Genomic DNA, 26599 nt, shown 5'->3' on the forward strand with positions numbered 1-26599 from the left:
TCAGGATATTGGTATGTGTGAGTATGTGTGTGTATTGGAGGAGGTCCCCTGTTCTTGATTACCTTCCCATTTCTGCCGGTATTGGGGGAGAGAACGCGAGAGGGGGAGAGAACGAACGCTGTCCACGTCCCCACCCAGAAGCAACAAAGTTGCTGACGTATGCAGAATTCCAGCCAGCATGCAAGCGGGGCTCACAGGTCAGAGCACCAGCCTGGGAAGCAAAAGGAAGCTGCAAGAGCTGCTGGAGCTAGACGCTGAAGACCGTTGGTTGTTGGGGAAAGCCACTAAGAAGCCGGGGCGCTCTGGGTGGGCTGTGCACGAATAATGAAGTGCTGTATGAGTGAAGGCTTCAAACCAAGATCAGTAATGTATATTGAATACCGAACTTAATGGAAGTTTTAAACAGTGCTAAACCACGCACATTGAAAACCGAATTGACTGAAAACCTAAAATTGTTGAATACTGAGCTGAAATATGGCTCAAATTCCCATATAAAAGCAACCTATGGGGGGAAAAAACAAGTGTGAAGAAGTGCAACCAAAGATGGGAAATGAGCAAGACGACCACAAAGTGAACTTTGAGTTAATGCTGTGCGGCATGGCCAAAGACTGGCAAGAGGTGTGTGACACGTTATGGCAGAGCCAAGAGGCTGACCCGGAGAAGCCACAGGAGTGTAAATGCTGCACAGAAAGACAAGAGGCCAACAAAGCGAAAGTAAGAGAACGTGACTCTGTACAGACAAGTTTAGAAGAACCTGTGTGGGCTGAGGTGTCTAGGGATCCTGGTTACGTGACCAGTGATGGGTGGACCGTGTGGTCTGATAGCTGAGCCTAGACCAGTGAGCCCTGAACTGTGAGAACCAAAGACGTTGTGGAATAAGCAAGGAGAGGCACTGCAAGTAAACTGATGAGGCAATTCAGAAAGAGTGTTGGGTTGACCTTGAGTTTTGTTAAACCTTTTGAAAAACGGAAACCAGCACAAGTGGCTGAACCAAAGTCTTGGGGATGGGCACCCTGAGACTTGAGGAACTGCAAGTATTGTCTTGAGACTGAAGCCTCAAGACCCCTTTTTTTTTAACTGTGTTGCTTGGAACTTGGGGAAGGGAACCCTGATAATTGTGTGGCGCTGTATTACCTTGAACGTGAGAAAGGTAATTCTGACACTTTTGTGAAACTTTCTTGAACTTGGGGAAGGGGAGCTGAAAAGGAAGCCAAGAAGCTGAGAACTTTGTGTTGATAACCATTTCTGTTATTCTTGACATTGGTACACATTGTCTACCGTTAGTTGTGAGGGCAAGGATAGGTTTTGGACACAGATTTATTAAGATGAACTCTTTGACTCAGACTTTCCTTAGTTTTATTCAGGTAAGGAAATCCCACCTTAGGAGAGGGCAAGTTAGGCCTTCTACCATGCTGACATTTGATTTATTAAACCATTTTGTTTTGAACTTTGAATCTGTTGTCTGTTTCTTGCTTCATGATACCTTCACATTACTGACTGTGCAGGTATCCACTACTGCGCTCAGTGACGGATATGAAAGATAGCGTATATCTACTCATACTCACTGTGCAGGTGTCTACTACTGCTCTCAGTGACGGATATGAAAGGTTGCGTATATCTACTCACTGTGCAGGTGTCTACTACTGCTCTCAGTGACGGCTATGAAAGGTAGCGTATATCTACTCACTGTGCAGGTGTCTACTACTGCTCTCAGTGACGGCTATGAAAGGTAGCGTATATCTACTCACTATGCAGGTGTCTACTACTGTTCTCAGTGACGGATATGAAAGGTAGCGTATTTCTACTCATACTCACTGTGCAGGTGTCTACTACTGCTCTCAGTGACGGATATGAAAGGTAGCGTATATCTACTCACTGTGCAGGTGTCTTCTACTGCTCTCAGTGATGGATATGAAAGGTAGCGTATAGCTACTCACAGTGCAGGTGTCTACTACTGCTCTCAGTGACGGATATGAAAGGTAGCGTATTTCTACTCATACTCACTATGCAGGTGTCTACTACTGCTCTCAGTGACGGATATGAAAGGTAGCATATATCCTTATCTACTTAACGACTTTAAAACATGGAGTGGTTACGTTTGCTCTGGAGTTTTTTTTTTACATGCGGTAGGGCGTGAGAACAAAACCATTTGGAAGGTAAGGGGCTCCAGTACAAGGAAATAGGGATTTGTACAAGATAAAATCCTTTGGGTCAAATGAAGAAACCAAGATAGGGATCCAGACCTGCCCGTTCCAAAATCACCAACTTGGTACTTCATCAAATCTCCATTTCCTCATCTTGCCAGCTTTTCAGTTTAATTATGAATTTCATACCGCGATTCAATTCATTCCGAAGCATTGCCGCCATCTTCAGATAAGAAAATCAAAGTAGAGGGGGAAAGATTTTTGACAAATATCAAGTTGCAGATGCCACATTGTACAAACCTTGCCCAGTCAATGACATCACCAGTGCATGCTGTATTCCAACACTTATTGGAAACACAATTTTTCAGCATGTTAATGCATATGAATCGATAATGGGCACAACTCCCCCAACTACCAAAGCTAAAAGCAAATGTATTTTTTAACAGCTGTGACAAATCTATAGACGCTGTCCCTTCTCTCCTGGTGGGAGACCTTTCCTCTGGGCCCAGGGCAGTACATCCACAGTACAAAGGTTGCCGCGGGGGTGGTGCACCAGGGGAGGATCACATGGGAGAGGAAACCCCTTATGGGATCATGGACGACCATTTCCAGAGAACGCGTTATCCATCTGCTTTATTAGATCCTTCCCCTGCCAAACTTTCCTTTCCCGTTCCCAATCAGTGACAATGTCTTCTATTGTGAGGTCAACCAACTTGGTAGGTTAGACTAACTAGCAGCCCTGAAAGTACCAACTCTTTCCCATTTAACTCCACAAGTACTGTGAAGAAGATAACCAGGAGTATGATGCACACTCCAGAGAACGAGAGTGAACCGTCTAGTCTCTCACCGCAATTGATTGGCCAAGGGAAATACAAAACCACAGATGGAAACAATCATTGGGAGAACCGTCCTTGTTAGGTAAGAATTGGTGCAGTCCAACTGCTGTGGGACCACACAAGACTTATCTCTTGGTATTGGGTAACCCACCTTTTAATATAGGCCTGTACTACACAAGTTGGTAGTGTGGCTGAGCAGCCAGGCTTATCTTAAGAGGGGTAATGTGAGCTGTACAATGAAATCAGTAAAAACAAGTATCCAATTAAACACTTACACCCCTAGTTATATTATACATTATTTATACACAAGGATATTTAAAGCATTTTTTAAAAAGCTGTAATTAGATACATTAATCCCAAGGTAGGAGTCAATTTGAACAGTGAACAATAAAGCAGGTGAGTAATTCATTCATATGTTACACATGTTCCAGCACCCTTGAGGTGACGTCAGTCAAGGTCAGTATAGCATTTATATAATATCCCCTTTGCAATTTTGAGTTTTCAAGGAAGGAAAGGTTAGGGTTAGATCAGAACAGACTGATGGGTTATAAGAACATTTAGATTCTCGCAAAGGGATGCAGACAGTCTATTATCCCATCATTATAATGTTCAACATTTAAAACCTGTAAGGGAACAAGCACTGCCAAAGCCAATAGGTTCAAAAGGAGGCTTTTAGGGAGCTAGGACAGCCAAAGTCATTGGGCAAAGTAAAAGTTCTGATGCTCTTCTTAGAAAATTGTTCTTAAATATTCGGTGTTCAAAAGAGAAATCGCAGTAACGCGAGGGGGGGGGAGTCACCTTTAGAAAGCACAAGTTGTAAGGCCAATGCAGGTAAGTTGAGGTCAACTTGGTGTAGGGTTAAATCGCACTCCCAAAGATAGGAAGCACCCCCAAGGGCAAAAGGTTAATGTACCCCAAGCTCCACAGTACCTTTTAAATGAAGACGTTGTTCCAGCTGAATGCCTTCACAATGCAGTTCAGTAGACCCTTGTTCCTGGTCCTTGGTTGTGGGGACGGAAGGGAGGACGTCCGGTGGGCTCCTGAGGCAGCACTCTCAAGCGAGGGACTCGGCAGCAATGTATTTCTGTCGGTTCAGCGGCTTTGTGGTTTTGGTGCCTTTTTCTCAGCGCCAACGAAGAGCAAAAAGCTCTGGTTAGGATTTCCATGATCCCTCGGTCCTGTACTCTGGTGAGGGGCTCTGGACACATATTTATTGCTTCTGTAGGGTCTTCTGGATGCCCACGAAGATCTGGCCGGATTCGGACTTTGGAAGACAATGCACTCACAGGTGGTCGAGGTACCCTGGGTATTGGGCTACTGCAGCATTGGAAAGTCGCTGCAAGTCGGGGGTTGCGCCAAAATAGTTTGTCTCGAGGCTAGTTGGTCCCACCAGCCCAAGGTAGGGAGTTGTCCCTTACGGGTCTTCCCTGTCGATTCGAAAACAGGGTCAGCACAGCTGAAGGGCTTCACCGGGCACTTTGCGGTCCAGGAACATGCTGTTGCCGTCTTCTCTTGTCTTCTGCTTTGGATGTTGTTCTCCAGTGATAGACTCTGTTCGAAGTCCCAAAAACCTTGCTTTTTTATGCAAGTTCCCATTCATTCACAGCCCTAGGCTGTCAATCACACTGCAGGGTGGCTGTCCTGTAAGACAGCCAGCCGACCAATAGGAAAATGTCACTCAGGCACACCTAGAGACAAAGGACAGGAAAGTTTCGGGACCATCCCTCACTTCGTGCCTTTCCAGACACACTGGAGCTAGACTGGCTTCAGGGCTGAATCCCGCCAAAGGCAAAATACACAAAGGACTCAAACCTGATGCAAACGGAGTAAAAGGCCAGAAGAAACAAGAAATGGCAAAAAAGCAATTTTGAGAAAATGGCCACCCTTGAGTGCAGCACTGCAGCTGAGGTATCAGTATGTAGATACATCTCACTAGGTAGTAAAAAAAGAAACCACTGCCACCAGCCATTCAAGTGAGTTAGTATAACAAAATGTTACATGAGTAATGGGTTAAAGGAATTACTATCTAACCTACCTGCACTCCACATACGGTGGTGTGTGCTGGACCCATAAAGCAAAGCTAAGTAAGACCGGGGTCATCTTACTTTTCTTGCAAACAGTAGTTCACCCAAGGAAATGTAGTTAAACATTAAGAGAAGTCCAAGGTACTTCTCAGTGGCACTGCACAGAAGGTGCTGTGTGTCACAATGCAAAAAGCAGATGCCTCAGGAGTTTACCAGACCCCATAAAACAGTAAGGAACATAGAAAATCAAAATTAGGAAAACACATGAGGGAGTGAGAAAAATGTCCCACTTACCCAGGGCCAGGGTGGTGCTTCCACAGTACACAATAGTCCCCCTGGGGGTGGTGCACCAGGGGAGGATCACATGGGAGAGGAAACCCCTTATGGGATTGCGGACGATCATTTCTAGAGGACGCGTTATTCCTCTGCTTTATTAGATCCTTCTCCTTCCAAACTCTCCATTCACGTTCGCAGTCAGTGGCAATGTCTTCTGTTGTGAGGTCAGCCAACCTGGTATGTTAGACCGGACTAGCAGCCCTGAAAGTACCAACTCTTTTTCCGTTCAACTCTACAAAAAGTTCTGTGAAGATGACCAGGAGTATGATCACTCCAGAGAACCGGAGTGAACGGTCTAGTCTCCACAGTTAATTGGCCAAGGGAAATACATAACCGCAGAGGAAAACCAACATTGGGCGAGCCAGCCTCTGACGACGAAGCCCAGTAGACGGCGAACACGGGACCACAGCAGGAGTCTCCGTGTAAAGAGGCGAAGAGGAGCACAAAGGTAGACCACAGAGAAGGTGCCAATTTGCTTGCTGCCAGAACAAACCTGCAGACGTTCCCAGGCCCGGCAAGCCGCCGAAAAGCAAAGCCACAGTGTGAGAAAGGAGAAGAGACTGGTGGAGTGACCGCCACCGGGAAGAGAAACCCGAATGCAAGCTGACCGACAGGGACGCCGCTGACCACAGAGAACGCCTGAAAGCTACCGGAGCTGCAGAGGGAAGCACTACTGCTTGGAAGACACGATCCACATAAACAGCTACACTGACAGACCGAGACGCGCCGGAGGTCCGGGAGGAATCTGGGAGTAATTGCAGAACACAAGATAAGCGGGTCTGGGAACCTGAGAGAAACCGAGACAGTTCAAAAGGACGTGTGTTTGGCAGGGGAGTAAACCAAGCTATTGCAACAGCCCACTCGAGTCTGGGACCCTCATGCTTATCAGAGCAAGAGGATAAGAGGGTCTCTGACCCGCACCCATAGAAGAGCAAGAGAATAAGAGGGTTTGGGACCCTAAGAGAAGCAGAGACCTTACAGAAAGAAGCATGTATGTGTCAGGAGAGTAAACCAAGCTATTGCACGAGTGCATTGCGAGTCTTGGACCTGCACCCATACGAGAACCAAAGAATAAGAGGCTTTGGGAACCTGACACAGTCCACAAGAAAGCGTACTCTTGGCAGGAGAGTAAACCAAGCTATTACGACCACATATTGAGAGTCCGGAACTGCACCCTCATGAACATTTGAGAATAAGAGGTTTTGGGACCCTGAAAGCAAAAGTGACCAATCGGAAGAAAACCTGTGATTTGCAGGAGAGTACACCAAGCTGGTATACAGAAGTGCGTGTCTGGGACTCGCACCCATATGAGAATATAAAAGTACAGTGAAGTTTGACTAAGAAGACACAGGTTCTGGGACCCAAGGAGCTAAAGAAAGGAAAAGAAATCGGGATGAATCAAGTTGAAAGGAGCTAACCCACAAGTCTTGGAATAATACATTTTGGAATTTTTTGGGGATGTTTTGCTCAAGAGAGACATTGCAAATATTCCTGTTGGCACTCCTGACCACAGTTTGGCTGGTCTCAGTGTATCGTCCATTCCGGGTTTTCCATTGATTCACAGTGCTCTCCATGTCACTGAAGAATCACTACAGTCTCTGCCACCACTCCTCTGCATAAGCCAGAGTCCTTCATGGTCTTACGTCACGTCCCACCCCGCTTCTCATACTGTCAGATACTGGAGGTGGCTTTCTTGCACTCTACTTCGAGAAAGGCCCTTGGAAGGTGGGAAGGGTGACCTTCTCATCTGATTTTCCACACAAGCCACCAACGGGCAGGAAAGTTGCACCAGCTTTTAATATGCCCCCAGTTTTGCAAACTGCTGCATCATCAGGATGAAAAAACGGGATTATCTGGAGCTGTAAGCAATGCGCACAGGACTAGAGTAGTTATGTGACATCGACCACATCTTGGTCTACTGCTTTTTCATTGATTTTTTTTTTTTTGTGATTGTAAAGTGTCTGAAGGCTTAATCATTTGTCAGGTTTCTTCTTTAGAGCATGGATCAGGGAAGTCTTAATTGATTTTGGAAGATTCCTTGAATGAAGGGGCATTGATGATATGGATAATTGGTGCAAACTCCTTTCCAGAGATGGCCTTCATGATGGATGTTAGGTGGATGTCTTCCAAGGTGGTGTCCTCGGGGGACGGAGGGAGGCCTGCCAATATGCTTGTCACTTCGAGTGCCCTGATCTAAAGTTTGTTCGTTTTATGGTATGCTGTGGTGAGGGTGTCTGGTGCTATTGTGTTCTCTGATCCTGTCTATTTTATCCAGTAAGTCATTCATTGCATTAGTCTGTGGGGTGAGAGATTGCAGTCTTTGGTGGTGGGTTGATGCAATGTTTAACTGCTATGAAGAGCACTGTTCTCTTGTTAGGAGATTGTAGTCAATGACTAGTGATTTGTTTTGGCTTAAAATGGGTCTGCATGCAGAGGATAGAGTTTGTAGCGTTGCATGATGTCTTGGTTTTGGTATTGTCTCCAGAGCATTTGTGTCTGTGAGATCTTGCATGTACAATTGGCAGATGGTTTCGCCATTTGTGTCCATTGGCAAAGTGTCTCCAGTTGTGGTTGTTACTCAAGCAGGATTGTGATGTTGGCTGAGGGTTTGGAGGGAGGTGTTAGGAAGTGGAGTTCCTTCCAGTGCACTCATCACAAGGGTCTTGAAGGAGCATGAGTGTTTCTAAGTTTGGATTAGCTGTGGGGAGAGGGAAGCGTTCTGTAGTTTGATGGAAATGGCCACATGGTATAACCAGCCTAGTGTAGTGATGGAAGTACTTGATGGGTGAGGTTTGTGTAAATGCCATGTTGAGTGTGTTGTCCTTGTGTGGGTTTTCCAATCAGGTGTTTTTCCCGGTTGCATGTTTTTTCTGGTGGATTATTGCCCATGGGGAAAATGTTGTTGAAGTGGGTGGTGGCTACTGATGTGATGAGGTCTGTCTTCTTGTTGAGGAAGTCCTTGATAGTGTGGCGTGGTCTGTTGAGTGTGTGTAAATGGGAAATGGCAAGTGACAACCTGAGTGAGGAGCATTTCTTTAGGTTGTAGGTCTAAGGCCACTGCCCGATTTATTTCCTGAGCAGACAGGGTGTCGTATGCTGTTAACCAGGGGACTGCAAACTTTGTCTCAACTTGTGTTTTGGACTGCAACTCTCATGAGCCCTAGCCAGCAGCGCTGGGAAGGATCATGGGAGCAATAGAGCAACAGAAATCTGCAGAGTTGCAGGTTCAGACCATGCTGTACATAACCTATAGGGTTGAGGCCATAAATGATGGGCAATGGTGGTTTGCGTCATCTGTGATGAAGTGAATCGAGGCCATGAGATCAGCAATCTCAGTGGCAGAAATCTGTGTTTGCCCAAATCCATGATTTGGATCCTCAATGCCCCAGACTCGCCAAGTCCACAGTCGTTCCCTCAGCTGCCATCTTCACTGAATCACTTTAAGCAATTTGGCTCCTCACCCCCACGCTTCATTCAGCCCCATACTTCTTCCCTCGCCCACCACATCGGTTAATGGGGGGGCTCCACCTCCCCCCACACTACCCACTCTGGACAGATATCCATCATACTGCTCCCCAAGCCTTTATGTCCACCCTTGCCCCCCACCCCCTCCCCACTAGCCTCTGTGCCCTCTCTGCTCCAATGCCCTCTGTCCATGTTGACTTCTTTATTGTACGGTTGTTGATCTCTAGATGTATTATTTATACAGTCTGCTTCCACATTAGTCTTATTCATATAGGTCAATGTTTTTGCTCTCATTTTTCTCTTGTACAATGTTGTGCCCATGTTTTCCTCTCTCATTTCTTCTTTTCAAATGTTGTGGGCTAGCTTTTGTCTTCTCCCTATTTGTATTCTACGTTTGTGGACCAGTGTTTGCTCTTCCCCAGTTCGAATGTCAGTCATGGGTTGGTGTTTGCTGTTGATCCGTTTGGTGGTGGTTGCTTCCTCCCCCAATTATTGAATTTTCATGAGCCAGTGTTTACTCTCCCCCACTTTGAATGCCACAGTCATGAGTTGGTCTTTGGTGATGATTGCTTGCTGACTAAATGGATTGTATTTTCATGAGCTAGTGTATACACACTCCTGGTTTGCATAGCACAGTCATGGGTTGGTGTTTGCTGTTCAGCTCCCGGGGTGGTGGCAGAGTGGCTCCGATCTTCCTTGAGTGGGTTCCTGCCTCCATCATCATCACTCAATCCTACTCATCCTTTGAAATCGTAGTCTGCAGGCTGCCTGTCTCATCCACTTACTCTCTTATTCTCGTTACCATCTACAAACCCCCTGGACGGTCCTCCCTCTTCCTCTCTGAATGAGCCAATATGTCCACCTCCCTTCTAGCCTTCCTTCTGGCCCAACCTACTCGGTCGGGCACAACCTTGATGCTCTTCTCTCAACAGACATCCCTCTCTCCAACCCTGTTATTACCCCTCTGTCCTGGTCCGACCACTCTCTCCTCTCTTTCCACCTTGACCTTCCCTGTCCCCCGATACCTCCACATGCACTGCCAGTCTCCTCCGTCATTCGGCCAATGAAGCGTGTCTCAGTCGCTGCATTTGCCTCTTCCTTCATCCCCCCCTTCATTACACTCTCCCCCTGACTCTGTTCTTGCCAACCTCCATCCCTCTTTCGCCAACACCCTGGACATCCTTTCCCCTGTCATGAGACTCTGCCTGAAGCCTGCTGCCAAATGCAACACTTGGTATGACTCAGACTTGGCCGCTTTGTAACGCAGCTGCGAAGCTGCATTGATATTGATATTTTATTTATATCGCGCTCGTACACAAAGTGTTTCAGAGCGTGACACGGCAAGGCAAGGGAGGGGAACAGGGGAGAACAAAACAGCGATCTTACTAGGCCCAGTGACATTGAGAATGCGTAAGTGCATGGGAGAGGGGGAGGGGAAAAGTGCATGGAAGGGGGGAGAAGTGGAAAGTGCGAAGCAGAGGAGAAACAGATAAATAACAATAAATAAATAAATAATAAAGGCAACAAACAGTGGTAGTGCAGCCAGCAATTTGCAAGTGCTAGGTTTAAGGCAGTAGACAAGGTAGGTCTGATAAGTGCAAGAAGAAAAAGGGGAGTGCTGTATGGGTACAGATACAGACCCCAGTGCAAGGGGTGGCCCAGAGGCAGTGCGGGATGGTGGCAGGGTGAGCAGGTACCTGGGCCCGGAGGACAGAGGGTGGCCAGGTGCACGGTGCCAAGAGAGAACAGATAAGCAGGGGAAAGGGGGGGGGGGGAGCGAAGGCAGAAGAAAAGAGGAGGGTCTTGAGGTGCTTCCGGAACCAGAGATGGTTTCGCCTCATTTTAGAGTGGCAGGGAGGCTGTTCCAGAGGGAGGCCCCAGTCGAAGACCGAGATCTACCCCCAGCTTGTTTCTTTGAAAAACGACTGACCCTGACGGATTTGGAAGTAGAGGAGCGAAGAGCTCGAGAGGGGAGGTATTTCCGGGGGGATAGCTGAAGGTTTTTTGGACCCAGGCCCCAGAAAGCCTTTTAGACAATGCAGAGGGTTTTGAATTTAATCCTTACATCCACTGGGAGCCAATGGTGAGATTTCATAGCTGGAGAGATACGATCCCAGGCCTTGAGGCCAAGGACAAGTCTCGCAGTCCTGTTCTGGATTAGTTGCAGAGGGCGGAGAGTAGAGGCAGGTAGATTTAGAAAGAGGCTGTTACAATAGTCCAAGGTAGAGAGAACCAGAGCTTGGGATACCATGAGCTTCTGGGGGAAGGAGCAGAAAGGCAGAGTAACTCTGAGGAGGTGCAGTAGGAAATTTGACTTTTTAGAGACCTCAGAGATGTGGGCGGAGAAAGAAAGGGTGGAGTCAAAGATGACCCCGAGGTTCTTAGCCTCGGCAGAGCGGAAGTGGCAGGCAACTAGCTCATCATCTAACAAACTGGCCTGCCTCCTGCTCCAAAGGCAATACCACCTTTCCATCTACTCCAAGAAGAGGGCTCATGTCTAAGCCTTTATCTCTGTAGCCACCAACAACACGGCTGAACTCTTTAAAATCGGCAAGCAACTTGCCAATCCTACCGCAGTCTCCTCCTCCCCTAGCCCCTCCGTGGCCTTCTACTCTGGCCTCCCACTTCTCCTCCAAAACTTAGGACATCCTGTCCTTTCTGCTTTCTGCTCCTCCTTCCTCCCGCTCACCCCCTCTCCCAACTCCCTTGTCCCCCCTGCCTCCCATACTCTCCTCTTTCTCTCCCATTGTGCCAGATGAGATCTCGAGAGTCATCCGCTCTGTGAAAGTCTCCTCTAAACAGGTGCTCTCTTGCTCTGCCAAAACCATCAAGGACAACATTGCCTCTCTCACTCCAGCCCTGGATGACCTCTGCAACCACTCATTTGCCACTGGCTCCTTCCCCAACGCCTCAAGCACTCTTGTGCACCCTCTCCTAAAAAAGCCATCACAGACCTTGCCAAGAAGTCCAACTTTCAGCTCTGGTTCTCTCTAGGCTAGACTACTGCAACAGCCACATTCCCAATCTGCCTCTTTCCTCCCTTCGCCCCCCTGTAACTAATCCTGTAACTAATAGGACTGCAAGACTTCTCCTTGGCCTCAAGCCCCGGGAGCCTATCTCTCCAGCCCAAAAACATCTCTCCACTGGCTCCTGGTGACCGCAAGGATCAGATTCAATGCCCTCTCACTCATACACAAGGCTGGCTCGGGCCTGGGACCTCTATACATCCAGCTTTCCCCTCCCTTAATACCTCCCAGCCAGAGTCCTTTGGTCCTCTAGTTCCAACTCTCTGCAGGTCAAACGTTTCTCCAAGCAGAGAGTGGGAGGTTGAGCCCACTCCTCGGCTGGCTTCTCCCTCTCAAATGGCCTCCCTTCCCCCCTCCGACCAGAGCCGGATATTCTAAAGTTCAGGAAGTTCTCAACACCTCTTCCTTCCCTCTACCCCTCCTGTGCTAACTCCATCTCCCCGCCCCCCCCCCTGCTGCTGCGACTATCGATGGGTTCCTTCAGAGTCATACAGGGTTCTGACCAACCCTCAACAGTCCCCCCTGTATCTTTTGCCAGCACTTGCCCTTGGGCTTTCTTTCCCGGACTACCCCTACTTGGTCCTCCCTGCCCACCACACTCTTCGTCCCCCTCTTTCCCCTGGCACTCGCCACCTTGACCTGCCCAGCACTTCCTGGGTGCAACCCACTTCTGCACTTCTCTCTCTACCCCCTCCCCCATGCAGTTACAACCTTCTCTTCGAGGGGATTGGGTCCTCCGACGTATTCCATATCTATGACGGGTAATGTCCACAGCTGTGCTGCTTCGGAAAATCTTTGGCGTCTGCGTCCTGCATCGATGACGTCGATGCGTCGTCCCCGAGGACCTCCTCCGACGGTCGACGTCACCCGATGTGATAATAGGCCACACGACGCCCATAGCCTCAGTTCTCCAGCATGGGGTCTGGCATGGATTCACATGCTCATGAGTATTCCCCGTCGTCAGGCTGGGAATCCTCGGTAAAGAAAAAATCAGTATCAGTATCAGTTTCGTTTCTGATCTGTCTTTCCTAGTAGTAACCAATCACTGATCTCTGCGTCATACTGACCACAGCCAATGACTGCCCTCTACATAAGCCCCGCCTCTGGCAGCCATCTTCAGATTTTTACCGCACGTTCAAGTGTTGGGAGTCCTCGTGCTTAGCTCTCGAGCTTTTACTGCGTGTTTCGAGCTTTTTCAGGTGAATTTTCACATTTTTTCGGTTAATCGAGCCTCAAGCTCCACCGTTTCTACTCCCGTAAACGGCTACCTGTTGCGGGATTTTCCTACGCCCCTCAAGGGTGAAGATTCATCGAATCAACTTCTTGGAGGATTCCAGAAGATTCGTGGCCTACTTCGAGATGGCCCAGGATGCGAGTTCGTCGCCCGGACCCAAGCTGTTTCGCAGCTGCCCTGGATGCGGGCTGCAGAATGTGTTTAAGGAAGACGAACATTCGCGATGCCTCTACTGTCTTCATGGGGACAAGACTCATGTAGAGAAGGACTGCCAGTTCTGCAAGAACTTGTCGGAGCGGACCATGAGGGACCGTCGATTCCCGTCTCGTAAGCTGGTTGGAGAAGGGCTCGACGGGTGAGAAGAAGAAAGGGTCCGAGCGGGCTTTTAAGTCCTGTGCGGGCGCCCCGGCGACGGGGGCCCAACACCAGGCCAAGCGCCATGAGTCCGCTGGCTCCGGGAGCGCTGAAAGGTCGGGCTCTTCGGTCACCAGGCAGGGCGCACCTTCCCCGGCACCGTCAACCACGAGCCAACGCTCCGGTTCGGGGAAGAGAAAGTCCGAGACCCCGGGTAAGCTTCGGGAGAAGCCCTGTCCGATCTCGGAAGAGGGGGAGCGAGGCGTCGCCCCTCCCCCGAAGGAGAAGGCCCGGGACGCACCTAAGGTGGTGAAGGCCCCTACCCAGCAGGCGAAGGCCTCTATCGAGGCTATCGCGGCGACTCTTGCCAAGCCGGCAGAGACACTGCCAGCGGAGACTGCCTCTGGGACTAGAGTTTCCCTGCCGCCAAGGAGGGAATCCTCTTTTCAGCCCATCGTCGTGGCCGCCATGATGGAAGAAGCGAGGGGGGGCACGGTGCCCTCCTCGAGCTCGGAGTCCGCCTCGGAGGAGGAACTGACCGAGGCCGTGAGGAACCTCGAAGTCCAACGGGCGGCTTTCGAGAAGGTTCGATCCCGTCAGGAAGATCCTCGGGAGTTAACCGAGGAAGACGACGATGGTGAGGAAGAGCGGCCTTCCCTTCCGGCGCAGCCGGATCCTAGGCCTCAGGATGGTTCGGCGGCCATTTTGTCTGCCATCCAGTCCTTATGCTCTTAGATAAGGACGAGATTCCCGCGGCCCAGGCCGGAGGACCCGCAACCTGGCCCGTCGGGAAGTCCTCAGAACAAACGACGGAGGACCCAACCCTCTCCTCCGCTCGCCCCCGTAAGGCCTACAGTTCCCTCCTCATCCTCCCACGAGTCGGGAGATGACGGTGCGTTGGGCTCGACGACGGGTTCTGAGAGCGACGACGACGACGGAACGGGTCTCCCGGGCCTCGCCGCCTGACTAGATTGGCTCATTCCACGCCATGATCACCACGGCGTCCGAATTGTTCCAGCTCTGCCCGGAGGAGCAGAAAAAGGAAGGTTTCCTCTATCAGCGCCAGGAGGCCAAGAGGAAGACGGTCATCGCGGTGCCCCTAATCGATGACATCTGGGAGGAGGGCCTGTCGGTTCTCAAAAACCCCTCCATGGCACCAGCCAAACGGGACCGGTACGAGAAGAAGTACCGGGTCCCCGAAACCGCTCCCCTGTGCCTCAGGGCCCAGCCAACGCCAGACTCGGTCGTCTCGGCGGCGGCGAAGAAGAAAGCGGCGGGGTCAGGAGCCTCGACGTCGAATTCCCCGCCGGACGGCGAGGGAAAGAAGTTGGACGCCATGGGGCGGCGGGTCATTTCGTCGGCGGCGACGACGATCAAAGCGGCCAACGCCCTGGCGATCGTGGCCCATTACGACAGGGAGCTCTGGTTTAAGCTGGCCCCCATATTGGACTTCCTGCCGGACGACAAGAGGTCCGAGGCCCTGGAGATACTGCAAGAGGGCGAGGTGGCGTCGGACCACGCCATAACGGTGGCAACCAATATTGCCGATACCGGGTTCCGCCAGCTGGGCAACGGTGTTTGCCTACGACGACGGGGTTGGCTCCGGGCGACCGACTTCCGTCAGGACGTCCAGACCAGGGTGTTGGACATGCCGTTCGACGGCAGCAACTTGTTAGGGAAGGCGGTGGACGAGTCCCTCCAAGCCATAAAAACGGAGATGGCCCGCGCCCTAGGAGCCCTTCAGCAACGACGGCCCTTTCGGAGCTCTGGAGGCAGACAGGGTGCCTCCAAGGGATCCAGCGGTGGCTCATCGTCCTACCGCCAGGCGGCACGCTCCTCGTCTCAGGAGGCCTACAGGGGTCGCGGCAAGCAGGGAGTCCCTCGCCGCCGTCAGCAAGGTGGCCAGGGCGGCAGGGCCACCACCTCCAAGCAGGACTGAACCGGCCATGGTCTCGGGCCCCCACCGAACCACCCCGGTGGGAGGCTGGCTGACGAATTTCGTTGGCGTGTTGGGTGCTGGATACCCTGGCAAGAGGACACTCTATCGAATTCCTGAAGAAGTGCCCTCACGTTCCACCCGTGGCCAGGAAGGAAAATCACGTCCCGCAACTGCTGTTGGAAGTACGGCCGATGCTCAGGAAAGGCGCCATCGAGCTTGTCCCGAAGAGGCTCTGGGGTGTACTCAAGAAACTTCCTCGTCAGGAAGAAGACGGGCGGCTGGCGCCCCATCCTGGACCTTCGTCGTTTGAACAAATACATCAGATCACAAAAGTTCAGGATGGTCACCCTCCAGCACGAACTGGGACAGCTGGAGGAAGGCGACTTTCTATCGTCGTCGGACCTGGAGGATGCTTACTTCCACGTTCCCATCCTCAAAAGTCACCGAAAGTTCCTTAGGTTCGTCGTCCAGGGACGCCACTACCAACTCAGAGCACTGCCGTTCGGATTGAAGTTGGCCCCCAGGGTCTTTACCAAGTGCCTAGCACCAGTGGCGGCGCGGCTGCGCCTACGTGGGATTCACGTCTACCCCTACCTGGACGACTGGCTCATCCGCTCAGGGACGAGGGAACTCGCCGTTGAACACACTGCGAGGACCGTCCAGCTACTCACAAACCTGGGATTCGCCATAAACTACCCCAAGTCCCACCTGGTGCCGTCGCAGGTGGCCCTGTTTCTGGGAGCGAAGCTCGATGCAGTGAGGCGCCTGGCGGCCCCGCCGGAAGAACGGACGAAGACCATTCTGGGCAAAGTGCAGCGCCTGCTAGCCACGGACGTGGCCAGGGTGAGGTCCATCAAGTCCCTCCTGGGGATGATGTCCTCTTGCATCTACCTGGTGCGCCTCTGCAGACTACGGATGCGCCCCCTTCAAGAATTTCTCGACGCCCGTTGGATACAGGCGAGGGGCACCTTCGAAGACAGGGTCCCCCTCAACGAGGTGTTCCGGCGGGCGATTCAGTGGTGGGGCGTTCGAGCGCACCTCACGGCGGGCAAGGACTTTCGGACGCCGGCGTACCAGGAGACGGTGACGACGGACGCCTCCCTGGAAGGTTGGGGCGCCCACACCGGAGAGCTCCACGCAAGAGGCCTCTGGCTCCCGGAGGAGAGGCTCATGCACATCAACGTCCTGGAACTCCGAGCTCTCAAATCGTTCCTCCCGTCGCTCAAGGGCAAGGTGGTGCGGATCTTCACGGACAACACCACGACAATGTTTTACATACGGAAGCAGGGAGGCACCAGATCCCCCAGCCCTATCCAAGGAGGCACAGGATCTGTGGCACTGGGCGGTCGCCCAGAGGATCTTCCTGGTTCCCTTCCACCTGGCAGGAGAAAGCAACACCATCGCTGACTCGCTCAGCAGGGAGCTGCGCGCGTGTCACGAGTGGGAACTGCGCCAGGATCAGGTGGATCAACTCTTCCGACGATGGGGCGAACCCCAAATCGACCTGTTCGCAACAGCGATGAACTCGAAGTGCAAGAGGTTCGCCAGCAGGTTTCCCCAGCCGAGAAGCATGGGCGATGCGTTCTCGTTCCCCTGGGACGGCCTATACCTGTATGCGTTCCCTCCGTTGCCGTTGCTGCTTCGACTCATCAGCCAGCTCAAGAGGTCCCGGTGCAGGATGATCCTCGTCGCACCGGCGTGGCCGAGGCAGATCTGGTTCCCGGACCTTCTGGACTTGTCAACGACCCCTCCCATCAAGCGGACGTGGACCTTCTCTCCAGAGAAGGAGGCGCCATCTTCCACCACAACCCGGCGTTGCTGAACCTGCAGGCTTGGCTCCTGCAGCGCTAGAGTTTGGAGGCTACGATATACCGGCCGATTGCAGAGAGGTTCTTGCAAAGGCCAGGGTGTCCTCGACACTCAAATGCTATGGTCATAAGTGGAAGAGGTTCTCTATCTGGTGCCGGGCACAGAAGATCAACCCCCTACGGATTACGGCTCCTCAAGTTCTGCTGTACCTGCTATCGCTGGCAAAGGCTGGGCTAGCCCATGCCTCCATTAAGATTCATCTGGCGGCGATCTCCAGATATACCAGAACCACAGGACGGACGTCCCTGTGGTCCCATCGACTGGTAAAAGAGTTTATGAAAGGACTGTTCCGGTCATTCCCGCCGGTGAAGGCCCCGGCGTGGGAACTTAACGTGGTGCTGACCAGGCTCATGGGGCCCCCATTCGAACCGATGCACTCCGCACCTATGATATGAAGTTTGTGTCGTGGAAGACGGTGTTCCTGGTGGCCATTACCTCCGCACGACGAGTGGGAGAGATCCAGGCCCTAGCCTGCAAAGCACCGTACTTGACTTTCCATGCCTCGAGGGTGGTGCTTAGGACGCACCCCTCCTTTATGCCCAAGGGGCCGTCGGACTTCCATCTTAACAAGCCCTTGGTGTTACCTGTTTTCTTCCCGTCTCCTTCGTCGCCGGCCGAGAGGACTTTGCACTCGCTGGATGTGGCTAGAGCGCTGAAGTTCTACGTGGACCGCACAAAGAGTTTCCGGAGGACATCACAGCTGTTCGTGAACTTTGGACCTGTGAATCAAGGGAAGGCTCTCTCGAAGTCTTCTATTCCCAGATGGCTCTCCGGCTGCATCATGCACTGTCACCGGTTGGCTAACCGACCGCTGCCAGGCCGTCCGAGAGCCCATTCGACCATAGCGATCGCTGCTACTACGGCGTTCTTATCTGGTGTGCCCCTGCTGGACATCTGCAGGGCTGCTACGTGGAGGTCGACGCACACCTTCACGAGATTCTACTGCGTCGATCGGGATTCCAGGGAGGAGTCCAGGGTCGGCCAAGCAGTGCTGAGCAATCTGTTCGCTTAAGGTGAGCCTGGTGAGGAGGCAAGAGATGCTTAATGTTGAGTTTTGTATTGCTTAATGTTGAGCCTTTTACCACCCCCCGTGGGTGTGTACTGCTATTTAATCTTATATTCATGAGCATGTGAATCCATGCCAGACCCCATGCTGGAGAAGGAACAAGTTACTTACCTGTAACTGTTGTTCCCCAGCATGGGTCTGGCATGGATTCACATGCGAACCCTCCCGCCTACCCCTCTACGGCTCTTCACTTGGTCATACTGCCACTGCAAGTGCTACCAAATCTGAAGATGGCTGCCAGAGGCGGGGCTTAGGTAGAGGGCAGTCATTGGCTGTGGTCAGTATGACGCAGAGATCAGTGATTGGTTACTACTAGGAAAGACAGATCAGAAACGAAACTGATACTGATTTTTTCTTTACCGAGGATTCCCAGCCTGACGACGGGGAATATTCATGAGCATGTGAATCCATGCCAGACCCATGCTGGAGAACAACAGTTACAGGTAAGTAACTTGTTCCTTCCGTTTTGTCTGCAAACGTGTTCGCTTCGTGAATCTCGGTACGCCTCGACTCGTTGGAGTTTGCTGTTTTCAATTCTCGGTTTGTTGAACCTGTTCGGTTTGTTGTGAAGACCTGTTCGTGGCGATGTCTTCTTCGTCTTCAACCCCACGTCCGGGCTTCAAGAAATGCGGGGACTGTGGGTCCAAGATGTCAATCACGGACTCGCATGACGCCTGCCTCTGGTGCCTCGGGGAGGCCCAGGATACGGACGACTGTGTCGCTGCCAGTCGCTCACGGCAAAGGCCTTGCGGGAACGCAAGAAGAAGCTTTCGGTAGGCCTGGTGTCTAAGCCCCGGAAGTCGAGGTCTGCGGGGCTTTCGACGGATGACTCGAGGGGCGACTCTCCGCGTCATCGTCGGAAGTCCAGTGGGTCTCCTTATAGGAGTCGGTCTCGCCATTCTCGTCTTCGAGGCATTCCCGGAAGCGCCGGCATAGGCCGCCTTCCCCGTCCTCTTCCGAGGACTCCGCCCGTCGGCGGGTCGCTTATCCCTCCATGCAAGCGACACCGGAGGAATGGGCTTCCTTCGGGAAGCAGATGCTAGCGATTCTTGAATCGCAGGGCACCGGTCCGTCAGCGCCTCCGAGTGGGGTCGGTCGGCACCAGTCGAGAGACACCGCTCGTACACCTTCAGGCTCGGGTGGTCGGCACGGCTCACGGGAGAGGTCCCGCTCGGACAAGGGTAGCTGTTCTCGCCATGCCCGTTCCAGGTCCCGGTCCTCGACGCGCTCGAGACCGCGTGATCCTGTGCCGTCTTCGAAGAAGACGTCGATGCCTGTGGCGCCGAGGCCGTTGACGATTTCTCTCAAGGCTCCACCTCCGAGGGGGTCGACGCCGTCGGCGCCTAGGTTGACGAGACATGCTCGGAGCTCCGGCTTCGAGGCCTGTGTCGACGCCGCCGATGCTGGCGGCACTGCAGCTGACGTCGATGCCGATTCGCTCAACGTCAACGCCTTTTCTGCCGGCGCCGACTCGTTCAGCACCCTCGATGCCTTTTGAGGCGGTGGTGTCGGAGGGGCCCCGTGGCACGGGGTTTGCCCCTAGAAAGGCTCTGGCTAAGGTCAGGCACTGCTTTGGTCGCCAGAGGTATTCCTCTCCCCGCCTGGAGTACATTTCAGAGGGTGATGAAGGCTCTGATGGCTTGGTTACGGTTCCCGATGAACTTATCTCGGGCCATAGCCAGTTTGATGACCTGCGGCAGTCGCTGCATGATGCCAGTGGACTGGACACCTCTCCGGAGGTGGAGTTTTGTAGGCCGGAGCCTGGCACTCATGCCGATTCTTCATATCGAGGCCTTATGTCTCGGGTCACCGAGTACTTGGGTTGGTCAGCTCCCCCAGGGGAGTTCGTTCAGGATGATCTCACGGACATCCTTGATCTCGGTCCCCCCACTGACCCGGTTTTGCCTTTTCATATGGCTCTGCAGCGAAGGGTGGCGGCGGCTTGGACTGCTCCGGAGAGTCTCCCGGCAGTGGGCAAGTCTTTGTCGCGAAAATACCGTCCAGCCAGTAGCGACCCCTGCTACTTGTCTAGGCACCCCACTCCGGAGAGTTTGGTAGTGCAGGCGGCTACGGCCCCGGCAAAGCCGGCGTCGTATCCTACCATCCCTCCGGATAGGGACGACAAACGTTTTGACGGCTGGGCGAAGAAAGTGTTTTCTTCGGGGGGTATGGCGCTTCAGGCGGCCAACTCCATATGTGCCTTGTCTCGTTTCACACACACTCTGTGGAACTGTGTTGCATTAGCGGCTGAACATATTCCCGAAGGGGACGAACGGGATGGTTTCCTTGCTATGGTTCAGGATGGCAAGGATGCCATGTGTGAGGCCGTTCAGTCGGGTTTGGACTTGGCAGATTGTGTCAGCCGGTCCATGGCGGCGAGCACCGTAATGCGCAGGTTTGCGTGGTTGCGGAAGTCTGGGTTCGCTCCTGATGTGCAGTCCCGGCTCCTCAACATGCCCTTTGACGGTGCACACCTTTTTGGCAGCAAGGCTGACGAGAGCCTTGAGAGGTTGCAGACCTCCAAAGCTGCAGCGAAGTTGTTGGGCGCTGCAGTTCGCCAACCCCCGCCTTTTCGTCCTAGGGGACAGCAATGGAGGGGAGGTTCCTTTCGCTATTACTCGTCCTTCAGTAAAGCGAGGGGAGCTAGCAGTCAAAGAGGCCATCGTAAGAGTGCCAGAGGTGGAAATAAAGGTACTCGAGGTGCCAAGGCCGCCGGGGCAGTTGCCTCTTTGCCCTCAGGCAATGCCGCAGCCGCTACCACTCAGTCATGAGGCCAGGTCCCATGGTTCGCCGGTTGGGGGAAGGCTGGCGCAGCATCTTGTAGAGTGGCAAGCCACTACTTCGGATGTGTGGGTTCTGATGATCATAACCCACGGCTACTGTCTTCCTTTTCGGCAGAGGCCTCACGACAATCCACCAGGGAGCCTCTCTTTGCGGTGTCCGGATCCGCTCCTTGCGCAGGAAATTCAAGCCCTGCTGGAGAAAGGCGCCATAGAACTGGTGCCTGTAGCGGAGAGGAACAAGGGATGGTATTCCCCTTATTTTTTGATATCGAAGAAAGACTGGGGATTGAGACCCATCATGGACTTGCGCGGTTTGAACAAACTCCTCAGGAAGGACAGGTTCAAGATGGTGACTCTTTCTCAAGTCCTCCAGGCCCTTCAACTTCAGGACTGGTTGGTGTCTCTTGACCTCAAGGATGCTTACTTCCATGTGCCGATCCATCCCAAGCACAAGAGGTACCTGAGATTCGCGGTTGGCGACTCGCACTTTCAGTTCCGGGTCCTGCCGTTCGGATTGACCTCCGCCCCGAGGGTTTTCACCAAGCTCATGGTGGTGATGGCAGCGCATCTCAGGAAAGGGGGGATTCACGTCTACCCCTACCTGGACGATTGGTTGATCAGGGGGAGCTCTCCCGAGCAAGTCCTGGATCATCTGTCCGTCACCTGCCACTCCCTTCACAGGCTGGGCTTCTCCCTCAATTTAAAGAAGTCCCATTTGACACCAATGCAGCGGCTCCAGTACATCGGAGCAGTGCTCGAAACGTCCCTGGGGCAGTGTTTTCCTCCTCAGGTGAGGGCTCTTCACATTCAGCAGATGGTGCACAAGTTTCATTTTGCCCAGGATCTCCCAGCGTCCGAGTTCTTGAGACTGCTCGGCCTCATGGCATCCTGCATTCTTCTGGTGCCAGAGGCTCGTCTGCGGATGAGATCTTTGCAGTGGGCACTCAAGCTCCAGTGGTCTTGGTCCTCCGGCAGGCTGTCGGACCCTGTTCAGGTGCTGCCCTCGGTGGCCCGGGACCTTCTGTGGTGGGCCGTCGAGGGCAATCTGATGAAGGGGGCCCCATTTTGTCTGCACTGGCCGGAGGTGACGATCGTGACGGACGCTTCCCTCATGGGATGGGGAGCTCATGCCAACGAGTTGACAGTCAGCGGTCGTTGGTCTCCGTCGGAGTCCAGACTCCATATCAATCTGTTGGAGCTGAGGGCCGTCAGGCTAGCCCTGAAGGCTTTTCTGCCGACTGTGTGTGGAAAGAGTGTCCTGATTCTAACGGGCAACACTGTGGCCATGCACTACCTCAACAAAAGGGGGGGGGGCAGGGTCACTTCCTTTGTGCAGGGAGGCGATGCAGCTCGAATTCTGGGCCATCCAGCAGGAAGTTTCGATCTCGTCTGTTCATCTGGCCGGAGATGACAACGAGACGACGGACGCTCTGAGCAGGCAGAGTTCGATCTCTCACGAGTGGGAGCTGGCTCAGGAGATTCTCCTGGAGATCTTTGCCCTTTGGGGGACCCCTCAAGTGGATCTCTTCACCTCCAGTGTCAACCGGAAGTGCGAAAGGTTTTGCTCGCGGGAATTTCCTCCAAAAGGAGCCTTAGGAGACGCGTTCGTGGTGGAGTGGTCATTCCCACTACTGTACGCGTTTCCTCCAGTCCCCGTCATCCCGCAAGTGCTGCAGAGGTTACGGAGGTTCGGTTCCCGGATGATCCTCATTGCTCCGGCGTGGGCCCGGACGACGTGGTACCCGGACCTTCTAGACTTGTCCATCTGCCCTCCACATCGTCTTCCCTACCGAGACGATCTGCTCTCACGGGACGGGGGTCAGGTTCTCCATCCAGAGGTCAGATCCCTCAACCTTCACGCTTGGCTTCTGAAAGGTTGAGGTATAAGGATTGGGACCTCCCTGAAGACGTGATAGAGGTGTTGCGCTCGGCCAGGCGGCCGGCAACTAAGTCTCTGTACCGTTGCTGTTGGAGAAAGTTCTGCGACTGGTGCAGAGTTCAGAATGTGGATACTTTTGAATGTGATATTCCCATGGTTCTGTCTCTTTTGCTTTCTTTGGCCCACAGGGGCTTGCAAGTGGGGACCATTAAAGGTTACCTGGCGGCGCTGTCCATATTTAAGCGCTAGTCTGAAGTGTTCCTATTTTAAAATTCCTTTAATTTCGCAGTTTTTGAAAGGGCTCACTAATGTGTTCCCTCAGTCACCTTTTCTGGTGCCAGGTTGGGATTTGAACCTTGTTCTTAAGTTTCTTATGGGTGCTCCGTTTGAGCCTTTACATTCTTGCCCTTTGAGGCTGTTGACTCTGAAAACTGTGTTTTTGGTTGCGGTTACTTCCGCTCGAAGAGTGAGTGAGTGAGTGAGTTACAGGCACTTTTAGTTAAGCCACCCTTCACTGTGTTTCATAAGGACAGGGTTGTCCTTAGAGTTCGTCCTTCTTTTCTTCCGAAGGTGGTTTCGGAATTTCATTTGAGCCAGAAGGTTGTTCTTCCGGCGTTCTATCCTCCTCCACATCCTGGTAAGGAAGAGGAGAGGCTCCATAGGCTTGATCCTAGGAGAGCGTTGAGCTTTTATATTTCACGCATGTCCCGGGTCAGAGTGGACGATCAACTTTTCATTGGTTACGCTGGAAAGCGTTTGGGACAAGCTGTGACGAAACAGACTTTGTCTCGTTGGATTATTTTAGCTATCTCCGAGTGTTACCGCTTGGCGGGTAAGGATCCTCCGGCTGGCTTGCGGGCCCATTCTACCAGGGGAGTGGCTGCGTCTACTTCTCTGCAGAGGGGAGTTCCTTTTCGTCACATCTGTGATGCAGCCACCTGGGCTTTAGTACATACTTTTGTACGTCACTAATCCCTCGATTCCATCAGAGGGCAAGATCTGGCCTTTGGCAAGGCAGTTCTCTATTCCGCAATTTGATTGGGCATGCTAAATTTGTATTCTAAATTCTTTCCGACCTCCTTGCTTGGTACTGCTTTGGGAGTCTGTCATAGATATGGAATACGTCGGAGAACCCAATCCCCTCGAAGAACTAGTTACTTTCTTACCTGGTAACGTTCTTTCGATGGGATGGTCCGACAACGTATTCCATATCGCTCCCTCCCTGCCTTCCCCGCTGCAGAATTTCTTTTGCGATTGCAGCTTGCGTTCCGCAAGGCCTTGTGTGTCTGACTCACAAATCTGTTTGGTGCTGGTTGCTTGCTCCCCCTGTGGATTGTATTTACATGAGCCAGTGTATACACTCTCCCAGCTTGCATGTCAGTCATGGGTTGGTGTTTGCTGTTGATCTGTTTGATGATGGTTGCTTTCTCTCTTAAATGGATTGTGTATTAATGATCAAATGTTTACACCCCTTCCATGCCCCCCCTTGTGAATGCCACAGTCATGGGTTGGTGTTGGCAGTTGATCTGCAGTTGATCTGCTTGGTGATTGTTGCCTGCTCCCTCAATGGATTGTGTTTTCATGAGCTAGTGTTTGCACTCTCCCGGTTTGCATATCACAGTCATGGGTTGGTGTTTGCTGTTCATCTGTTTGGTGTTGGTTGTTTGCTCTCATAAATGGATCGTATATTAATGAGCAAGTGTTTATTCTCCCCCACTTTGAATGCCACAGGCATGGGTTGGCGTTTAGTGCTGGTGCTTGCTCCCTGAATAGATTGTAGTTTCATGAGCTAGTGTTTGCACTTTCCCGGCTTGCATATCACAGCCATGGGTTGTGTTTGCTGTTGATCTGTTTGGTGATGGTTGGTGTTTGCGCTCTCCCACTTTGAATGTCACAGTCATGTGTTGATTTGTTTGGTGCTGGTTGCTTGCTCCCTCAGTGGATTGTATTTTCATGAGCCGGTGTTTGTGCTCTCCCGGATCAGTCATGGGTTGGTGTTTGCAGTTGATCTGCTTGGTGATTGTTGCCTGCTCCCTCAATGAATTGTGGTTTCATGAGCTAGTGTTTGCACTCAGGCTGCACTTTGAATGCCACAGTCTTGGGCTGGTATTTGCTGTTGATCCGTTTGGTAATGGTTGCTTCCCCCTTAATGATTGCAAACACTGGCTCATGAAAATAGTCTCCCGTGCTCGCATGTCAGTCATGGGTTGGTGTTTGCTGTTGATTTGTTTGGTGCTGGTTGCTTGCTCCCTCTGTGGATTGTATTTACATGAGCCAGTGTTTACACTCTCCCGGCTTGCATATCAGTCATGGGTTGATGTTTGATGTTGATCCGTTTGGGCTCTGCTGCAGTGATATTTCTTTTGTGTTTTTCCTCTCTCCGTGCTCAGATTTGGCACTTCATCTCCGTGGCACCGAGACTCATTTCTGAAGGTGACGGAGTCGGGTCTACCCATGGCATCTGATGCTGAAGATGTGGGCATGGCGTGTGTTATTTTGTCCCTGCAGAAGACTTAACGCAGGAAAAGCTGGCGCCGCTCGCTGGGAACATTGGACCGAAGCAAGGACACAATTAAAACCACCTCCAATCAACCTGCCAAACAAGCAATCGACCACAGCGTGTGTGTGGCATGTCCGCCATCATTGTGACTGGGGAGTCCTAGTGTGGGGGCGCCAGCCGTGCTTGTGGGAGCCTGAGCTGTATATGGACCCTGAACCCCTGGATCTAATGCATTTCAAGCATTTTTTAATCTTTTTTCATTCCAGCAAGAAACTGATTAACCTTTTGAAGTATAGCTGTAAAAAAACAATGCATATTTCTTGCAGGCAGCATTATTAAAAATAGATCTATGAAATCCATGAGTTTGTGAAACTGCCATTTGGAATTTTTATCCTCAGAATTGCAGCCAAATTGTTTGCTGTGATATTCAGAACAGATGCGCTGTTCTGGCTTTCTCCTACCTCCACCCGAGCTGCCCCCCCCCCCCCGAACATTACAATTCCTCTATCCTTCACAGCAGGGGTGCTTGGCACCCATGTCACCCTGCCTGTATATGCAGCCTCCTTGCATGTCATTCCAGACGGTTTTGCTGGTTCCTGATGTTAAGCGGGATGAGCATCATTGGCGTTCGAGTGCCTACCTTCCTCGTCCCAGTGGCCCTCTTCATTCTGCTTGCACTAATTCCGGGGGACCTCTTGGGACCTTGCACTCACTTCTGAGGTTGACTGGAATGCCTGCCAGACGTGTTCCTTTCTACAGAACGCCCGTCACTTGCCATGCATCTGTCCTGCTAATGGCAGCATCTGTAATGAGCAGTATTCGTAGGTCTGGCCCTCCGCATTATGGTTTATGTCAGCATTGGCAGCCGTGGCAAATGTGGGGGCTGGCGGTCTCAGCCCCAGAAATGCCAGCGTTAAATGTATTAATGTTTCATTTCAAGCTCCGCGATGCGGGTAATGTAGACACTCGTGTACTCTAATGAGCGGTCGATCTGAACATCATCACACACAATCCACTGAGGGAGCACGCAGCCAGCACACGCCAGTCTTTGGTCTTAGTTTTCCTGCAGTGGATCGAAGACCTAGCGCTTTTTGGGGGATTTTGTATTCATCCCGTATACAGAACCCAACAGAAACCTTCAATT

The 26599-nt window shown here is 52.1% G+C and overlaps 1 protein-coding gene across 1 annotated transcript in view; it reads left to right on the top strand.

Annotated features, from left to right (window-relative positions):
* SEC23IP (SEC23 interacting protein) overlaps nt 1-25814 on the top strand; it is a 449917-nt gene extending 424103 nt beyond the window's left edge. The window contains exon 19 of the mRNA XM_069611949.1: nt 25346-25814. The gene's annotated coding sequence lies outside the window, so the exon portion shown is untranslated. The remainder of the gene's footprint in view (nt 1-25345) is intronic.
* The last annotated feature ends 785 nt before the right edge of the window (nt 25815-26599 follow it).

This window comes from Ambystoma mexicanum, chromosome 8 (assembly GCF_040938575.1).
Source record: "Ambystoma mexicanum isolate Mex_15411 chromosome 8, UKY_AmexF1_1, whole genome shotgun sequence".
Taxonomy (NCBI): Eukaryota; Metazoa; Chordata; class Amphibia; order Caudata; family Ambystomatidae; genus Ambystoma; species Ambystoma mexicanum.